This window comes from Haemorhous mexicanus, chromosome 7, assembly GCF_027477595.1.
Source record: "Haemorhous mexicanus isolate bHaeMex1 chromosome 7, bHaeMex1.pri, whole genome shotgun sequence".
Lineage (NCBI taxonomy): Eukaryota > Metazoa > Chordata > Aves > Passeriformes > Fringillidae > Haemorhous > Haemorhous mexicanus.
This window is the reverse complement of record NC_082347.1, coordinates 22,444,766-22,463,439: the sequence shown is the minus strand read 5'-3', so window position 1 is coordinate 22,463,439 and position 18,674 is coordinate 22,444,766. Positions and strand designations below refer to the sequence as shown.

At 37.3% G+C, this 18,674-nt stretch overlaps 1 protein-coding gene across 2 annotated transcripts in view; it reads right to left on the bottom strand.

Annotated features, from left to right (window-relative positions):
- USP54 (ubiquitin specific peptidase 54) overlaps window positions 1–18,015 on the bottom strand; it is a 90,028-nt gene extending 72,013 nt beyond the window's left edge. The window contains exon 1 of one of the 2 annotated variants that reach the window (XM_059851382.1): window positions 17,744–18,015. The gene's annotated coding sequence lies outside the window, so the exon portion shown is untranslated. Of the gene's footprint in view, window positions 1–16,970; window positions 17,053–17,743 lie in introns of those variants that run through there. The other variant, XM_059851386.1, reaches the window with a different exon arrangement.
- Window positions 18,016–18,674: the final 659 nt, after the last annotated feature.

The following is an 18,674-nucleotide window of genomic DNA, read 5'->3' as shown; positions in this document are numbered from 1 at the left end:
CACCCTGATCCTTTCTGTAATATGCAAAAACCTCCACCTCTTAAAAGCTCCAGTGTCTCCCTGCAGGATGCTGAACTCCTAATGCTTCCATACCAGACATCTGCCCTGTGTGTAAAGACTGCCCATGGGAGAAAGGAAGGGAAATATTAGCAAAAACATAAATTGAAAGGAGCTCTTAAGAAGTTATTAGAGAGAAAGAATACTGAAATGCTGGTATTTCCTTCACATTTACTTTAACAAAAAGCTCCATTAAAAACTGCTTGGAGCTGTGACAAATTCCATTCTAAGGCGCAAAATTCAGGTTTGGCTGGCTACACTGTACCCAGGCTGTTGGCTTTGACTCATAAAATCTCTGTGAGCAAACAGAAACTAAAAATGCTAAGTAAGGTAATTTCCAACTGCAATGATTAAAGACACATATTCCAGGGCATAACAATGCAAATACAGACTCGAAGTATACTAACAACATATGTTACACCCCCAGGTAACTGAAGCTTGTATTCATTTCTTAGTGGAGAAATAGACAATGGAAACTAGGAAATATTTTATATACAAAACAATTACCAACAGTACACTCCTTGTTTTCATATGCTAATAATAGGTCCAGTACCCAGAGTGCTGGAGAAACACATGAAGTCATTATGAAAATGAGAAAGAAATAAAAGTTAGCTACTGAGAGGCTTGTTAAGGGCCCATGAAAAGGAAAAAAGAGCTGAAAATCTTGTGTGGTACAATTCTTACTTGCATAGTGAGATACCACCAAAAAAAAAAAAGAAAGAGGCTACAGAGTTAGAGGTTGTTAGAACTCAAAGGACTGGCAATATGGAGACTGCATCACAGTTTTGTCAAGTGGATACTGTCACAGGGTAAATTGTCTCCAAGCACAAAGTAGTAATTTTTTACTCAGTAACATTCCAAGAGGATATATGTACTGTTCATCAATCTTAAAATAATGTTGTTGTTCAAAAAAGAGCTAAATAAAATTCCTGAGGACAAAGAACAGTCAGCTATCTCAGCAACCAGTCCTTTGTTCGTGATGAGACATAAGTTACCTTTTCTGCAACATTTTAAGATCACTCATCTTTCCTTTTTTCCTCATGGATGGGCTTTATACCAAACAACTTCCTACCTTCCTGAAATTGCCTACCACATACACACAAAATTATGCCTTCTGGTCCTCTTTTTGGCACTTGCGCACTCACTCCTCTCCCCAGTTCAAAGTATTTCAGTCTTTCCAATTAGGCCTCATTTTCTAGACCTCAAATTATTTACTCTTCTCCCACTCTGCTCAGGTGAACTCTATTTCCTTAGGGCATCTGCTTCAGTGAGACGCAACACTTCAACAGAGGACTTACACGTGGATAAAGAAAAAAAAAAAGATCGTTCTGTATCTTTTTATCCCTCCTGGTATAACATTTGGCCTTTTACATCAGGAATTCTGGAGAATTATCATCTAATTACTTGTTCCATACAGTCTAATTGTGTATTCATTATTTCTGTTAAGCGTAGAACTTCAATCTGTCACTAAGATTTTTTAAAATTTCTCAAAATAATTTTGTGCTCATAAAATTGTGTCCTATGTATATATATTCCCTCCAAGTTCTAGGGGCATTTTTAGTGAATCAATTTTGTAAGCACACACTCTATTCTATCATCAAGGTCATTAACAAGAAGATTGAAATGAAGCAGAATGAGTACAGACCCAACAGACCGTGGCAGATCCGCATTCAATGCAACCATTTCATTCTGACAGACGATCATTAGTAACCACCTACTAGGCACAGTCATCCACCAAGTCTTGCTCCTACTCTACAAGAGTTTCTTTCAGGTCACATTTCTTCCCTTGTTTGCAGTATTATAGCAAAAAACACTGCCAAAGAACTCACTAACATGAAAAATACTAACAGTCACACTTTTCTTGTCATTTCACTGCCCTTATTGTCATGTTACAGAAGAAAATTAGACTGGCATGACTACTTACTCTTCCTAAATTCATCATGCTTGTGCCTCACGTTCCTGCTGTCTCCCAGAGGCTTATACTTTCTGCAGGAATTTGTTGAAAATGTGGAAGACAGGATACAGGAAATTATAGACCTTTCCTCTCTTTACTCACCCTCTTTATATTTTCAAGTGTTCCAGCATCTCAAAGGGCAGCTAGCTGTACTGAGATAGTTTCCATCAGTTTTTCTTTCCTTAACCAGTCAAAGGATGCATGTCATCAGGATCCAACCTAATAAATAACCTACCCCATTAGGTTTTACATATTGAAAATGTATGTGTTTTATTTCCTCCTTGTGCTAACTGATGCTCATTTGTACTTCTCTTCTGCTTATGCTTTAAGGGTATTTTCATAGTTCTTACTTCTAGTCCATCATACAAAACTGTGCTGCCTATGAAATCCACCCATTGCAAAGCCATAGCTTTAGGAGGGCTGCTAGGAGGGCACTGCGGTGAGTGCAGCTCAGTGGGCAGCGATGCTCCAGGGCTGCCCCAGGCTGTGCAGCCCTCCCGAAAGATCAGGACACGGCCCTGCAGAAGGAAGGGACACTCCACTGGGGTGGCCACCCCTAGTGCAATGCCAACAGGAGAACTGCACTGAGACAGGAACAGAACCAGAGCTCTGCAATCCACTTAACAATCACACTAGCAAGGGAGAACAATTACCAGATCGTTTGCAGCATATTAACGTCGTTTCTGTGTCCATTATGAAATCTGTCTCTACAGCCAGCCGGGCAGACGGAGCTGGGTTGGGTGGGACGGGTTGGGTGGGACGCACACAAGCAGTACTTTGTTCACAAAATTCATGCATATACACTGAAAAAGGGATTGTAGATTAAAAAAAAAAACCCAAACAGGATTAAGCCTGACACAAATGATCCTGATACGATGGCTCTCACAGTGTTGATAGCACTGCACACAAACCTAGCAACCCTTCTGTACATTCCTACATTGTTGTACTACTACTTTTAAAACCTTAGTAACTTACTGTCCTTGCCCAAAATTAAACTGCATAATAATACCCTTATTATAGTACATGTATGTGTGGCAGTTGAAGATGTAAATATTTGATTACATTATTTTAAAATATTAACAAAGAACACGAAGAAAAAAGTTTGAAATACATGAGTTAAAGATAACTAATACCTATGTTTTCTTAAGCATATTGTAGGTTATTCACCAGGCACCCAAATTGTTTATTTCCTTTTCACAAGAATTATACAATGATTATATAAAACTGAAAAACTGCTCATTATCTTTTGTGTACAGTAAGCATACTCAGTCTTCTGGCCCTTCCCTTCATTGAAGTTTAATCTTCTCAAAAATATCAGCAACCAAAAGAAGCAAGATAGTGTAATACAATTGTAAATTAATAAAAATACTTAGGGTGCAAAAGTATCTACAAAATTAATTAGTTCTCCTAAGATTATCCAAAATTCATCTGACACATTGTATAATTTTATGACAATACTTTATAAAACAGTGGAGCAAAATCTAACAAGTTTAACTTCAGAAGATAAATAATAAAAATATTATTTGTGTAGGTGAATGTAGCAAATGAATGCTTAGCTGTTGGGGAGTATCTGACTTCATTTCATTAAAAGTGCAAAACCTAATGTCTATGAAGAGGAAAAAAAGTACCATCAGAGACATGTCTGCTTTATCCCCTTCAGAAGGAAAAGGCTAAAACACTGATTTATCATGACTTAATAAGATACTGACCACCAGATGAACTGCATTACCTGACTAATGCATTTCTAGTCCAATTACCCTGAGAAGCAAAACAACTAGTGAATTAACTATATATATTCTCAGTGAAATCTCAGACAATATAACAAAAGAAAATTTAAACTGAAACTGGTCAGTCATTAATTTACATCTTATCACATTTTTTCCTGATGAGATAAAGTAATTTACAAGGACAAATATTCAGGCTTCAATTGGTCAGATTTTGGAGGAGGATTTTGTTTGTTTGCTTATTTGCTTATTTACTATAGGCATACTAAAGGATTAATGTTTGGAAGCTAGTAAAAATGTTACAAACTATATTAATCTTGAACACTAATATTAATCACTAATCACAACTAAATCACTAATGAGATAGCATTTTACTGGCCATTTGAAGTGGGCTGGCATTCAGTATATTTTGGAACAGATATTAAATACTGTTTGATTTTTCTTTTATATGAAGTAGATTGATTACTAGCTCCCATAACAATCATTTCTACTCAGAGGTCAAAAACTTAATGTGTTTAGGAAAATTTTCATAATAAGATGTACATCACCTTGCAGACTTTGTACTGCTGCCTCATATATGTGACAGCTATTGATAGAAAAAAATCACAGTGATGCAGGCTCCTAATATTACCCTTAAACTTGGAAAGAAGTAAGAACTCTCTCCTATTTAATTCACTGTCTGCTACATGCTAGCATGTGAATATAATACATCTGCTCTATTCACATTCACACTGGAATTCAATACAAACATTTAGTTTAATAATTCTTATAACTTAATTTGAACAGTTAGTACAGTCTGTATTTACAATGCTTGCTTATGCTTAGTTTTAGCTGCAAGCTCAGTTGCATCCTGTCTATATGGTCAGGATCCATAACAAGAAATAATTACTGCTGATTACTGTCCAGAGAAAGCCTGTTCTGTGAAGGTGATCTTTGTAATTATATGTAGTTTTTGTCTGTTGTGTATAGATATGTACACAAGTTAGACTAGCAAAATCATTTGCTAACTCAAAAGAATTCATTGTAATGTTTCATTATGCTACTGCACATATCCTCCAAGAATTTTCACCCCAGTAGAATGTAACAGATTTTAGAACTATTTCTGTAAGAAGAAGACAGTTCAAGATCTGGTTCCTCTTCTCACTGAACTGGGGATGTGACAGCACCAGAACAGCCAGAACACCCAAATTTTATTCTGAGTTCTACACTAACATCTTCTGACAAGCCAAGCCTCTGTGCCCATCCATTCTGGTACTTATGATGCCAAAGTTAATTTTGTTGAAATATCTGCATTGAAAGACTCAAAACAGAATTCCAGTAAAAAAGAAAGGCTAAAAAACATGTCCAGAACTGAGTTGACCAGGATTACTTTGAATTTTCAAACAGTAAAAAGAATTCTGCCTGCTTATGTAGCAAAGACAAGAAATAAATCTTCAACCCCTTGTTTGTCAGAGGAAGCCTCGTTTGCGGACATCCCTCACAAGCAGCAACAGAGTGGTGCCATGTAAAGCAGCTGACTCTGACTACAACACATGCATTACCGTGCCTGGGTAACAGCTACATACAATTTGACAGGGAAGGCTGGAATGAATGCTGATATAATAAGTACTGAGTAGAAACTGTAGTTAGTGGCCCGGTTCTCATTCTTCTGAAATTTTAACTCTCATCATCTTTTCCACAGTACCAGTCCACCAACAGTTACTATCTGAATAAATAAGCTAATCCTAAAGACATTATTGAAGCAAAATAAATGGTACATACTCCTTTTTTAAGAATTTACCAGTCCACCAACCTCCTCTCCTTTGTATTTGCTTCTCCTTTGATAGATGAACAGCTTTGCAACTTAAAAACTGGTTGCAAAACCTGTAATGAGCAAACTCGGTATTAAGGCTCACAAATGTCTGAAATCGAAACACCCGACTCAACTTCTTCTGAATTTTCCTTCATGTTTTTTTATTCTCCTTACTGCAAAGGATACAGAAGAGCTGAGTAAACAAGTGATGTCACTGGACTTTACCAAAGAGGCAGAAATTGCATAAAATGTAAAGATGCAATGCACATCGATTTATTTCCCAATTACTTACATAATAGATATTGTTGCTTTTTGTTATTACATCTTGCAAATTTACACTATTTTAAACATGCATTCTAATACTTTGCCTAGCAATTCTACTTGATTATCTACTATGCAGAGTTATATTTCTAATTAAAACATAACTAAACATGCAATGAAATGACATATAAAATTTATGTCATTCAAAGCTTTCAGTGTAGGTATCCTGGCTGTATCCCGAAATCCAAAGGTACCAGTAAACATATCTTCCTGTTGTGCCATTCAATAGGAATAAAAAGCTCACAAGGCTGAAATTTAAACAACCTAAGAAAGCAAGACTGATTGCAGCTGTAAACACGTCTGCAATTCAAGTCATGGGTTGCTGCCTAAGGCAGCAACAGCCACTGAAATCACAGAAATTCCCTCCTGGTAGAAACTTCTGTCTGCAACAAAGAGGCCACTCAGTGTAAATTCCAAATAATTTTGGCAGCACCAGTATGGATTTAAAAAATCTTAGTGCAGCAGAGGAAAAATTTCCCTAACAACCCTTTTAAAGAATCTCCAAAGCAATTTTGCCCTGAAAATACATAAAGTATTTCCTCCAGCACAGGTTTCTTTACAAAAATGTCAAATGGATTTTTGGCAGTGATAATTTTCCTACTTCAGCTTTCAATTTACAAAACTATGACTTCAAAGATCTCAATCTGCAAATGGGATAAGCTGTGACATTAAGTCCAGGTAAGCTTAGAGGAAGGCACTGGATTTGGCATTGCATTTCTCAAAGAACATGGAGATGATAGGCAAACACACACACACATGCTTCACCCTCTGTCCACAAATTCAGAAATCAAGACATTTAAGTGAATGCCTTTGAGGCAGAAGAACATTATTTTCCAGTTCTAAAGTCAGCTGGATAATTATACCCTGCAAGTAGTACTAAACACTTGAAGGAACTACTAAGTCATTAGACTTTGCAGGTGTGCCATTTATTTTGTAAAGCCCAAACAGGAGAAAAAAGTTGACACAAACACCTGTTTGACCATTAGCTTTTTTGGGAAATTCTGACTAATATAAAAAGTTTCAAGTGTCCATGTTTCAAAAGCCAGAATCCCAGTGATTGCTTTGTCTAGACTTTTCTATGTAGTGTTACATTAATATTATTCTGTTTCTCTCAGATCAATAATAAAATCCTTTGTGAAAGCAGACTGGAAAACCACAAAGAAAGACCTACATAGCAGTTACTGTTGCAAACACACTTTTTGTTCAAGGAGTACATTGTGCTACTTTTTCCTATTTCTTCTGAGGAGGTAAACTGCTTATGAGAGGAAGAGTTAAGGACAACATTATTAAGGACAGCACAAGTAAATAAGAGTCTTCATGCCGTCCTGAGTTAGGGCACCCAGGGATAATAACATAAAAATGCTGGCCTTCATTAAAAGAGACTGAGGGTTTATCAAAATCAAGACTTTTTCCACAACCTCTTAGAGCAGCCCAGAGCTGGCCTTCACCAGTTCTTAACGGATTCAAGATCATGATCACCGCTTCTCATTTATGTGGGAATATTATCAGTCAATGGAAAATTCCTTTGGTAAGCAGCCAAGGCAACTTCTTCCCACCCTGACAAAGAAAAAATAAACATATTTTAAAACCCACACAAACCAAACCGGTTGATATGAATAAAAAGGGGAAGAATTGAAGATCTTTTGTTTCATTTGACACAGTTTTCCTTTATATTCAGTAGCTGGTTGGATTTTTATTTTTTTTTAAGAAAAAAAGAATGTTGGCAGAATTAAAACTGCGTGACTACACACCTAAATAATGGGAGTGGGCAGAGGAAGAAAAATTCAAACACTAATTTATGTGCTAAAATTCTATTTATTGCCTATAGTCATCATGTGGGAGGACAGATATTGGATCATTATTGGGGAAAGTAAGGGGCAAGATATTTTTTAACTGTTTTTCAGTTTGCACCACCTGTGTGCAGTCCAAAACAAGCAGCTGGATCTCACTTTGGCATTCACACCAGAAAGCACTGCCATCACCTCTTTCTATCAAAGTGATTCAGCAAAGCAGACCAGCAGAGCAGAGCATTGCTGTGCAGTACCAGCAGCTCTGCCTGGGCAGGCAGGCCCTCAGCCTGGAGATCTCCTTAAAAACATGCACATGAAAATCAACTATTTGATCTTCATCCCACACCAAAAGATAACACTAGAATCAAAAGTGGGTATTTAAAACAAAAGTGACCTGATTTAAGTCTAGGACCAGTTTTATTTAAAAAATACTACTATTAGGTAGAGAAATAAGACTTCTTCCTCCCTGTTGTAACCTAAATCAGGTATTAACATCTTCATAAAATGCTATTAAGTTATACTTATAGGCATAAATTATTAATGTTTCTATATTTTTTTCCTATCTCATGACAACTCCGACTCTGAAGACAAAAGGATTTTTTATAGTGTCAACAAAAATCTCCCAAAGAGATTATTTTTTTAAATCTAAATTCATCTTTTCTGTCTTATCAAAGAATCAAAAGTAACTGACAGTGCTATTCTTGAAAAACATTTATGCAGTTCAGTCTGCTCAACAGCTGACAGCAATTTAACAAAATTTCTTTTTGGCCTCCTTCTTTGTTTATATCAGTAACAAAAGAAAAAAAAAAAAAAGGAAACCAAACACATTTAGTTGCAGCAACTAGCTCAGCAACAGGCATATTATACAATGCCTTACTGACTTCCTGCTTAGGAACCCTACTAAACTCTTCAGAAATTTTGTCTGTTTTATTAGAAGAAAAAATGTGCTGGCTCCCTTGCTCTAATTCTTCTTGCCTGCATAATAGCCAAGTTATGCTACGTCCTACTCATAATTAGAACTTGTTCTGAATATTATATAATGCGTGAGAATCATCTGTTTCTTGTACAAAAATTAATGTTTGTTTAGTCAAGGTCCTGCATAATTTATTAAAATTTAGAACAAAGAATTTCATTGTTTGGTTAAGTCCTCTTTGAAAAATGGCTTAATCTAGACTAAATCTTCACAGAAATATTCTTTAAGGCAGGAGGTAATCTGTCCGCAGCCACATCTGCTTATCAAGACAGTTGGACAGCATTTTGCTGCACTCCCTTTCCCCCTGAGCTGGTGCCTCAAATTCTCCAGTCTCATGTGATGCCATTTTTACCAAAGGAATTTATTGAACACTCCAAATGAACAGCTCACACAATTAGGAAGAAAGAATGCTGAAACTGAATGTGATCAACAAGTACATCAGAGCCACGGAATAACTGAGGCTAGAAAGGATCCCAGAGGAGGTTTATCACCTAACCTCACACCAAAAGCATCACTAAGAGGTCAGATCAGGTTGCTCTGGGCTTTATCCAGTTGGGACTTAAAATCCTCTAGGGATGTAGACTGGATTGCCTCTCATTCAAACACACAGCTGTCAATGGAGTGGGGAAAAATATCTTCCTTATCACCAGTCGGAACCTTTCCTGTTTTAATTTATGCCCTTAAATTGATAACGTACTTCACATGCTTCCTGAGGAAAGTTCCAATGTCATATTTATGAGTGATTTTCACAAATATTAGTTTGACTGGACAAATGACAACATAAGTTTGACTGGACAAGTGAAGACATTTTTATGTCCTATTTAAAGCAGAGACATACTGGTAATCCCATATCAGCTCAATAGGCTGGCATTACACAGAACGACTGAAAATTTAGTATGCAGAAAACAAGAAAATGCCACTGAGAATTCTCAGAATTCACCTCAAGAACAGTATTTCAATTGTTTTATTGAAGTAACAATCAAAATTTGAGTGCTATTAATACTCAAGACCATTCCCAAGTACAGCCAAAGATGAATATCATAATTTATTCACAACTTTGGATAAGAATGGCATTTAGTACATATGTCATTAGTCAAATTAACTCCTGACAAGCTGGGATAGGAAGGAAGAAAGCCAAGGAACAACCTGGAATATTGTTGCGCATTTTTTACTGATACCATTAACCTAAAGTGGGACAGCAGAGATCTCAGGGAAGAGCTACACCTAAGACAACCATTTTCAGACCTACCAGAGACACCTACATTTGAAGTAGAACAATACTAAAACAAGTTAGTAATTGATGTTTTCTGTTAAGAAAATCCAAATTTAAAAATCCAAATATTTTTAAACAGTTTAGGATTAATTAGAAGTCTAATTTTAGGCTTTAGATTCTTGTTCAAACAAATTTAAATATTTTTTATTTACTATGCATACATGAGATAAAATATATCAAAGGTTAAAATTTATTGACAAATGGCATATCAATTCTAACTCCTGTACAAGTACTACATGCATTCCTTATCAGAAGAAAAAGAACAAAACAAATTTGTAATCAATACCCAAAGTACTATATTTAAGAGCAAAATTAAGCAATTCAGTTGACCATGACACTACAATAGTCATACATTTTCCATGTTTTCTCTCCAAAAACCTACCATAATCTCAAGTGTTCCTTTGCAGAATAATCCTGAAAAATGAGATTTTCCCAATACTGTTGCTTTTGTCTAGAAATGTTTCTGCAACTATGCCATCAGAAAAAGCAACTTCAATTTGAAAATGTCACTCTTTATCCCTGAGCCTGAAAAATCCTCTGTTCTAGTGGAGATAACAAGACTCTACCATCTTCTGCCTGTGGTTGCTGCTGGTTCCTACCAGGCAAGAATCAAATACAGTGGAATTGCCCAGTTACCTTTCCAGGCTGCAGCTGCAATATCAGACAAACAGGCAGAGGAGAATCCATCACATGCAGAAAGTGAACAGAGGAAAACATAATAGGTAGGTGGTAAATATCTTCATTTATGTGATAATTATACAGCTGACTATCACTGCTATAATTATTAACAGCAGTATGTGGACTGATTGAAGAAATACATTAATAAATTAATTAAACTACCTTTCTATCTCTCCCAAAAATGAAGAGCCCTTAAAGAGAACACATTTGCACAACAGAAGATATTTCTTAAAAGATGGCTATTTCCATAATAAAACTACAGTCTTACACCCCGCTAGTTTTTGCTAGCAGGAAAGAGAGTCTCTCCTACTCCATCCTCTCATGAAGCAATGCATTTTAAGAGAAGTACCTAAAGCAAAGTTTTGAAAAGCTTCCCTGAAAAATCTGTGGACATTGTCTGTCTTCAAGAATTTAAACAAATAAGGAATATCATAAAAACACCACTTAAATGAAAACTCCAACACTGCCAAACTCACACCACAGCATTTTTTCCTGATTCACTTTGAGAAAAATAAATAAATCTCTATTTAAAATCTATCAAGCATCCATAATCAAAGAACTCAAAATTTTTTGCTGGCAACATCTTTTCTTAACATACTTCAAAAGTATTTACATAAGCTCCCCAGATATCATCTGTTACAAGTACTGATTGTTGTTGTAAGTGTCCATAACAGACATCAGAGAGAGTGCTGCAGTTTACTATCCCATGTTTAAATGTTTATGAAGTTTTGCTGTCTATTCATTAGCACACTTCAGATGCAGCATAATGAAAAAGTTTTAATGAACAGGAAGAGTAAAAAAAAAAAAAAAATCTACCTTTTTTTTTTCTCTTTTATTTTCCCTCCCCTTCCCCTACACCATGACCTATTTTCTTGAATAACAGGCAGATCTACTGAGGACATTAACCTGTTTCCATGTCACAGTAACAGCCAATGTATCAACATGCTGAGATGCATTAGCTGTTGTTTATTGATCCATTTATAAATTCACTGTACTGGGAATACAAACTGGAGGATTATAAAGTCTTTTGCTATCCTCTGCTTTCTGACATACTTTACTGATTAACTATTTCCCAGAACACATTTATTTTCATGTTTTGTGGAAATACTTACAGAAGATTCCTCCTCTTCAAACAGTCTCCCACATCTGAATCACTCTTACATATTTTTAGTCCATTCATTATTTTCAAAATTCAAAATGTAATAAATCACATATCATGTTTTAAAAATTAAACCATATGAATTAAATCCACCAAACAATATCTACTATAAATACTGATTTATATTTACCAAGTATGAGAAATAAACAAGCAGATAGAATAAAAAAATTTAAAAAGCTAATTTCCCCTTGATTCCCTGCAGGCTTCTCATATGTGAACTGTTCCCACCATACACACGAAGTGCAGCATGTACCTCTGCATAACTTTTGGTGAGCCAAAGTGTTCCATAAGAAAAGCATTCTAGTCAAGACACTAACATGTGACCATTGGTTAGGACAACTCATCCTACCTGCTTCTACCTTTGAACCAGTAGTTACTTGCTGCTTATTTGTAAAGCACATATTCAAACCTGCTCTTTTGTTCCAGTTTATGGCGCTAGATTGTTTATACCATCTAGAGCAAGCTTGACTACATTCTAAAAACAGGTATCCACAATAAGCCCACATTCACTGCTTCAATTTAAATAGGATGGGAAAGCAGCTGAAGTTTAACTGTCTGAATTTTCAGAGTTGTAAAAGACAAAAGGGAAAAGCAATTCGAAAAGCCAGACTTCTACCCTTCAAATTCAAGGACCACATGCTTGATCAAATGCACACATCAAATCAATTATGGCAGAATGTAAAAAGCCAAAAGTTTATTGCAAAATAATTAAAAGATCACCAGGGTTCATGTTCTGCCACACTTTTACAGACAACCACAACTCAATGAACTCTTACTTGCATTAAAAAAAAACAAAAACATAAAACAAAACCAAAACATAACAAAAAAACCCAAAGAAAACAAAGAAAAATAAAACAAAACCAAAAAAGGCATAGTTTCAGGCTTGGAGAGATAATTGGAAGAGGGAAACATACATAAATTGTATCTATGAGTTTTAAAACCCTAATTTCTACAATTCTCAAAAACCTCCAAGGATTCAGATATTTTGCTTTCAACAACAGAACCCTTGGAAGATGAGTGCAGTGCCATCAAAAGGAGTGGGGGAAAAATTACAAAAGAGATACAGCTCATGTCTTGTCTACTAGAAATTGCTATGAAAAAAGGAAAATACTGCTCTGAGACGGATACTCTAGCTGATACTCTCTAGAGGGAGAAAACAAATTGCACCAAGGATACATCACACAGCATAATCATATACCTTGTTTCACTAGTAACTTGGCAGTAGTTTTTTTGTTGTTGTTGCCCACAGAAGCATATGACCAAAACAGGTTTCCTACCAATACCTTTTGAATCAGTTGGCCAATTTTAAACATTTTGAAATAAAACCCCCAGAGATCTCAAAAATAACTTATGTTCCTCCTAACTACATGAAAATTAATGGTCAGGGAGTGGAAGAAGACCTAATTTGCTCTCATAGTGAGGGGAAAGTAGGAAATTCACCTCTTTATATTTGATTTGGCAGCAGATCAATCCATACAGAAACAGTAGTGTCTGTTGATATGAAGTCATATGAGATAAAGGATTGGAGGAGAAGGGATAAGGAGATAAAAAGACAATCCAAACACAAACAAATGTTAATTTTATTGTTTCTGTAGTTCACAGAAACTGTGACTTGTAGACAGCAACTTAATAGCCTTAGAAACTAAGAATCACTTGCCCAAGTATTTACAGTTGTTGACGTCCTCCTGCTCACTAGGTTGCCTAGGAACATTTTACCTCAGAATGAATGGGAAAATAGTTTATGAGCCGTCTGGACATTTCAAATACTTTTTGAATCTATTTTATGAAATCCATGCAAATGGTTTTCCATTACGCTTTTTTACAGCATTAAAGATACTCAATGAAGAAAAGTAGAGGAGTAATAAAGATAATATACTCTGAAAAGGCTTTCATGGATAAATACCAACTTGGATACAATATGCAGAAGTGTTGGTAGGATGACTCAGCTCCTAATGATATTTTATTTAAGTTCATTTTCTTAGCAGTAGCCTGAAGTTGCTAATAACTCCCAGTAGGCTACTTAGAGCTGTAGATTCATTTTCACATTAATGGCAGCAAAAGGTTCTTTGTTAATGGTTTTAGGATAATGCTGGGTTTTGCCATATGGTTGGATTTGTATGAGGGTTTCTCATGAAAAGCCAGAGAGTGTAAGAAATTGTTACTATATTTAACTGCAGTGTCCTCACACGCACAGCAGACAACTGGAATGGACACTGTTCTAATATTTACAAGTGCAAACAATGCTCAATATTTACTGCATGTTCTGTTTAAGAGGACTACAGGGACCTTAAACAAGAGAACATACGGATAGATCAGAGGATTCGTAACACAATACTGAGCTTTTCACCTCTAGGTCATTGGTTCAAATCTAAACTGGTCAGTAATGAAGGCAAGCTATTATCATCTGACAGCCCTGGCCTTTGCAAATTGATTTGTCAGGCTCAGTCCTGCTCTCATCAAACTCAAAATTCAAAACGTCAATTTGCATTTCTGAAAACAACCCCAGCAAGAGAAGAAAAAAATGAACAAACAGAAGTAATCTCTTCCTCCTTAGATACCATCTCCAGACCAGAGTCCCTGGAGAGTGCCAGAGGAACAGTGCAAATTATAGCACTAGTATAGCACTAGCACAATACATCATTCTGTGGATAAAGGTTACTTCTGACTCTCAGATACCCAATTATAATTTCCTCTGTACAAGTACAAAGCTTTCAGAGTTTTCATTAATAAAGAAAAGACAAGAAATATGCAGGTCTTAAAGCTAAAATTTCAGTCTTGCTTAAAGATATCTTCAGATGCCTTGTTCAAAGGTGTGTTTCTTAAGGTTGAAGGTTTTGAAGAAAATGGCCACAGTACTCTATAAAAAGAATATTTTATATTTATTTTCCATGTTGTTATGATGTATTTGTAGTCAAAATGTTTAAACACCACTTGTAGCAGCAACATTGTATTCTATTACTTGAAGACAGCTTTTATTCAGAAATGGATTTTTTTACAAGTTATCATGAATAATACTAGAGAAGCCATATTTTTAGAGTATTTCTTCAAAATCACATTAGACAGAAAAAGTACAGATTATGTCATACAGTACGTAATTTTCCACATGCTTTCATAATTTGAACAAAAATAGTCTTCAGCCTCAAATATACATCCAGCCCTTCCCCTTGCCTTTTACTAGTTTGGGAGCAATCACAAGAAACACTCAGCAGGTACCACAGTTCTCCATTTTACTAAGCAATCACTTGCTACAGGACTGAATAGACACACCAACTTTTAATGCAGTGCCTTTAAGATCACCTTTACATCACAAATTTAAGGAACTAGACAACAAAATCTACTGAAAGTTTTACACTCCATGAACATAAAATATTACTCCTAATATTTGAGACTACAACAGAACACATACAACTCACAAATCTTGGAAAGCATCAAAAAACTAAGAGCCTCTTGCAGGTTCCTTGGTTTTTACTAAGGTGCTGATAAACTGAAGTTTTTCCTTCCTTTTCCAATAACTCCAAATATAAAACACTTACTGTAACTTTAGGAAAGGCCCAACAGGTTATGACTGTAATGAATGACTGTACATAGGTTCTTCAAGCCGAGTAACCGAGCTGGATACAGTCTATTGCTGTAAAACCAGAGTAGCACAGCCCAGCCATATCCTAGTCTGGCCAAACATTAGACCCACAGTGTCCCATAGACAGTGGCTGGTGAGATGCCCCCAAACCCAACCTTCCCTGGTCCCAGAACAAGAAACCCCATGCATCAAGTGACATAAAAAAAGAAGAAATGAACTGCACACTAAACTTGTATGTCAAAAGACACAATAAGAGACCGCCTACATTGTGTCATTTGTCTTAGAAAGTGTCCAGAGTACACCAGGAGATGGCTTCTCCCAGCAGTCTCACACACAGTGCATAAACCTAGGCAATGGGGCTGCCTACAGATGAAGGGAAGAAGGCAAAATGGATTGCCTATTACTTGACTTGCAATTAACCAAGACCAAGGACCAAGAGAGGGATCCAAGCAAGGCAATCCAAATTCTTTGACAGTCAGTAAAAAAATTTCATGCTGTTCCTCTCTGCCATAAAGAACTGCATGTCTTTTCTAGGGAATGACCTTCAGTGACAGAATATAAGATGGCTTTGGAATTGTGCCTGTAGCCACTATTGACAGAAAATAAAGAAACTTAAAAGCAAACAAGAAGTATTTCAGAGAACCAATTAAAATAAACTGTTTGAATAAATGTGTGTGGAACATATGTCAGGAAACTGAAGGATGTGTAAGGTATTCAGAAGGCTGCATGAGAAAAAATGAAAACACTAATAAGCTCTACAGGTATCAATAGGTATGTTAACTGTAAGACAGTTTTGTTGGCTCTGAAACAAATTTAAAAAAAAAACAAACAATAGCTGTGACTTTTTATTATTCATTCATCCTCTTACCTCAGTTTTTTTTAATATCATCTATTGCAATTTGTACAGTTGGAGCAAAAGTGATTCTGGACAGGCACAACTGTTCTTTACATAGGTATGTTTATAGAGTCCTCAAAGTCAATGAGCCTCTCAAGGTAACAAACTTTTTGAAGCTCCACAAACTGGGAAATAAATACACTTTCTCCTCTATGTACTGCCCATGAAAACTCGCCTAAGAAGGCTTAATCCCTAATAACATCTCCAAGACTAGACAGAGAAGGATTTAAATTCCCATTATCCTTTTTAACAAACTTGTGACTACAGTCTCAAAATAGACACTTAACCCAGAACTGAGAGAAGAAATGACATATTTCTTACCTGCAATGCCTGAAAGAAATAAACTGAAATGTTTTACAGTTGCTTCCAAAATATCTAAATTCTCTGGGATAACTGTAAATTTATAAATGCAAATTTGTAAATTTGTAAATGCACTCGACAAATCAGGCACACCCTTTCTCCCTCACTGCACCCCAAGAACATCGGGGCAAAAGACTTCATAGGTGACACTACCAGGTGATAAGGAAACAAACAAGCAGAAAAATAAAGCTCCTATTTAATCCAGTCTGAATGATATGCAACACGCTTGATTAGATATAGTTTTGATTAGGTGATGCAATAGAACTTACTGACTATCCTATCTAATTAAACAGTTATTATTTCTATCACCTCCTAAATGAGAACAGATTTCAACAGGCTGACAAATATTTTTCAGCCCGTAAGACACTTTTCTAATTATTTTTAAAAGCTGTCATATTCAAGTAATGTGTTTGTTACCTCACCAGTTGAGTTCTCAGCACAGCAGTACTTCCCCTCACTCTTGAAGCAAACACAAGACTGTCTGTGCTACTGGTGTTTTCCAAAACTGCTACTCAGTGTCAAGTATATTGCAGCACAAAGTCTTTCCGTTGGAGAAATTTCTTCAAGTCTGAAAAGTAGCACAAGCTTAGAGAAACTTTTTTTCAGCACACATGTCTTTCTTTCAAGCTGCATGAGAAATACACAGCTATTTTCCCTCCCTTTTCATATGAACCTTTTTTCCATGATTAAAACCCTCAGAATTTGTTCTGAAATCTGAAAAGCTTTTTGAATTTTTTTAACACACGATCAGCCATTACCATACCCACGAGAAGTTCACGTAGCTGAAAGACGAGAAAGCCATTGTGCCTGCAACTTTTTGAAAGCCGAGGGTGTATATTGTTATGGTTTCTATTTATGGCTGTAATCCTCATTAATGTCCACTCACAATCCTTCTACTCAAAGATAGATTTTAAGAGAAATCCGACTCTGGCAAAGCAAAGAGCTTCTGTTTTCTTTCAAAAGGAGGGGGGAAAAAAGCACATGGTTTCAACTACCTTAGACCAACATAGTCAATTAAATACTGAGGAGGTTCTTCTAACCAACAGCAGCTCCCATGCAAGTTTAACTTTTGATGGCGTGACCCAGCGGATCACGCCTGGGTTATTAGCCAAGATAATATAACATCCCTTATTATTTCAAAGACCCCCGCTAATATCTTTTTAGCCTCTAGCATTCTCTTTTTCTCGTACCTGCTCCTCCTTCTCTCTTCTGCAGGCGTGCAGGGCAGAGGGGCCTTTCACGCCCAGTCCCGCCGGAGGTCGGGCCGGGATTCGGGCCCGGCCGAGTCCCGCACGGACCCCGCTGCGGCCCGGCCGAGGCGGGCGGGGTCTGCGCCACAGCGCAGAGCGGGGGTCGCCACCGGCGAGGCTCCGGGCACACGGTCAAGCAGCCAGTGAACAGCTGGGTCTGGCCGCGGCTTCTCCTGAGGGGACAGGACGGGAGGAGAGCAATGCCCTGCACACCGGGAGCCGTTTTAGTCCCCACCTGTCCCCGCGCGCGGGTCCCGCCGGGCGCGCTCATCCCCCGCTGCCATAGCTACGGGCAGCCGCGCCGCCCGCCTCTCGCGAGAGCCGCCATCTTCCCGCGAGAGCCGCGGGCTGCGCCGGCGGCGGGCGCCTCCTCTGGCGAGAGGGCTGAGGGAGCGCGGGGCGGGGCGGCGGCGCTGCTGCATGGGCACGGCTCTGCCTGCTGGGAAACGCTTCGGGATTGCCCACAGCTGCAAAGCGTGGGCAGTGCTGGCTGCGACACGCGGCTGGAGGAAACACACGTTCATGTCCAACAAAAGTTTTCTTGTAGTTCATGTGAGCTGAGTTAGCTGACAGGCTAGAGCCGAGGCACGGGGTGTTCAACAACATGCGTACTTCAGGTGTGAATTAGACCATGTCAGGATGAGGGAAAATTGACTAAGATATTTTAGAAATTTGTAATGTGATTTTCTGAATACTAGAGAATATGTAAAATTACTATAAATCTCGTATTCCCTGAACTGTGTCAACTGTACATTGCAATCTCTGTCACCAGTGCAGAATGATGGTAATATTAACTCTGGTGTAATAGTATTGGTGTAATCTTGGTGATACCCAAGAAGCACTTTTCAAGCCCACTGAAATAAATAGGTGT